Genomic DNA, 2,740 nt, shown 5'->3' with positions numbered 1-2,740 from the left:
CTTTACTTGTTTTATCTAGGCTTTCAATTTTATTAGCTAATAATTATTTACAACATACTTTTATTGTTTTAAATACGGATGGTGGCTATATTTGTTCCCCCTTCAAAAAATTTTGTATTTTGTTAATTTGCAACTCTTTTTCCTAATCAATCTGACTAGAGTTGTATCTACTTTATTCACTTTTATTTGAACCAGCTTTTGTTTTTGAAAATCTTCTCAATTTTTTTTTCCTATTTTGTTAATTCCTGTCCTTGTCTTTATTATTTAATTCCCTTCCAGTTATCTACTACTGCATGACAAACCACTTAACGCCTTACTGGACTGAAACAGGTATTTATTATTGTCTCTTGGAGTTCACTGAGCATTGCACTGTGATGCTTTGTTTTCTTCTGACATGGTGACTGGTTCTTCTGGCACACTGTCTGAAGAGTAAGCATCCCAAGAGACCCAAATCAAAGCTGTAAGGTTTCTTAAGACCTGGCCTCAGAAGTTTTAAAATGTCACTTCTGCCTCATGCTACTGGTGAAACAAATCACCAGGGCAAGCCCAGGTTCAGGGCAAGGGGGCAAGGGAACTGGATGTCATCTCTCTTTTTTTTTTTTTTTTTTTTTTGGCTGTGCCATGTGGCTTGCAGGATATTAGTTCCCTGACCAGGGATCGAACCCACACCCTCTGCAGTGTAAGCACAGAGTCCTAACCACCGGACCACCAGGGAATTCCCTGGACTTCATCTCTTAATGTGAGAAGCAGCATTTGACCACACACAAGGGAAGAATAGGTGGTAGCCATCTTGTAAACAACATTATACTATCCTTGATGCTTTGGATTTTTTTCTGTTGCTTTTTCTTGTGATTTATTGAGTTCAATATTTGGCTTTTGTTGAATTGTACTTGTTTCTGAGTAACTATATTTAAAATAATGAATTGCACTCCAAGAGTTAGCATAGATGTTTTTCACAAATACTGATATATATGGTATTTTCATTATCATACAAGAAAAATTTTCTTAATCTCTGCACTGGCAATTCTGGCAACCCTGTCCAACAGGGTTGGTGACAAAATATTCTTCGCTGTTGGACCACACTACTCCACCGCCACCCTCTCCCTTCCCTCCAGACTTATACTGACTAACACAAGGGGAAAACTTAAATAGGTATTGAATGATTTTAAAATAAGCACACGTTGCTTTTTTCAAAAATGTAAAATAAAATCTTTCAATAACAAAAACAGGAAAGAAAAGGAAGCGTTAGATAGGCAAGATGTGCCAAGATCCCATGCTTGCCTTCTTTAGGGAGAGGATAGACTGTAATGAGGAATTAAAAGGGGACTACAATTAGAGTGTGAAAATTTTAATGTGATGTAATATATACTAGTTGTGTTTGCTGATCTGGTTTAATGTGTTTTGCTGATCATTTATTCTGTTAACCTAGCTTTCAATAAATGGGCTTGTATTTGACTTGTTTTTTCTTCCTCTTATAATTATCACAGCCTGTCTTCCTATTGTCCTTCAGCATCCAGTCACGGAGGAACCTAAAAAATGTTGCAGTGCAGGTACACATTATTATGTTGCTAGAGACTTTGTTCCTTGTGACCTGATGATCAGAGAGCCAGGCCCTAATGAAGAACAGTGGCATCTTCCCGCGTTGAATCTTGCTGTCATCTTACACATGGCTTCCTAGCTCAGTTTTGTGGAGGGCTGCCTGGGCTTCACTGCCTTCTAGTCTCTTACACATGGGTCAGATCCTTGAAAAGACATCTATGTTTGGATGAAAAATTACTTTCTTTTTATTTTTGAGGGAGGGAAGGTGCATGATTCAAGTTATGATTTTGCACCTAAGGACAGTTCTAATTTTAAGAAAACCCAGTGTCCCCCAAATCCAAACTTTTAAAACAAGCTAACCAGGTAGCAGTTACAAAGATGCCTCCACTTACAAAAGGCTTCACCAGAGTTTTCTTTTAAATAGCCATCTACTCCCTTACACTTTCCTCATTGTGTTTCAGAAAGCAACTTACAAATTTCAGGAGTCTACTTCATAAAGGCGATTTCTAAAAAATCACCTGTAATCCCAGAGTTAACACTGTCACCATTCGGCTTTAATTCCCCGCAGTTTTAAAAGACACCTTATGCATACATGATGAATATTATTATGCTATACCTGTCATGGTCTATATGGTGTGTATTATTACAAGCTGTATTTTACCCCCTCGGGTTACGCGGCGCAGGTGTGGCCATCGGAGTTCCCGCCTCGCGCGCGGAGGTGTGTCCGCTGCAGCAGCTACTGTCTATCCTTCTGCCCGAGCCAGCTGCTGGGTTACAGCCGGCTCCAGAGACTCGCCCTTCTTTCTTCTCGCTGCTCCACCTCCCTAAACTTCCAGTTTCCACCGCAGAGAGTCTCTTAGGCATCTAGCTGGCTCCAGCCCTCCCACCTTCGGTTTCAAGACGAAAAACCGCGAAAAGCCGCAGTCACGTATCCGGGAGGAAAGCGGCAGACACTCCAACCTGAACCAGGTGACTGAGGCCCGCGGCCGAGCGGGGCGGCGCGCGCTCCCGCACGGGCGCGGCCTCCTCCCGCCCCCCGCCTCGCCTTCCGCGGACGCGCCGCGGCGGAGACGCGCCCGCCCCCCTCAGCGGAGGCGCGCCGGGGGAAGCGGGCGGCCGTGAGCGCGGGCGCCATTTTGGGCTCGGTGTCTGGCCCGCGGCGCAGGGGACCTAGACGGTGGCTGCGGCTCGCAGAAGGGGG

The sequence above is a fragment of the Lipotes vexillifer genome, unplaced genomic scaffold (genome assembly GCF_000442215.2).
Source record: "Lipotes vexillifer unplaced genomic scaffold, Lipotes_vexillifer_v1.1 scaffold19, whole genome shotgun sequence".
Taxonomy (NCBI): domain Eukaryota; kingdom Metazoa; phylum Chordata; class Mammalia; order Artiodactyla; family Lipotidae; genus Lipotes; species Lipotes vexillifer.
Note: the sequence above shows the minus strand (reverse complement) of the source record.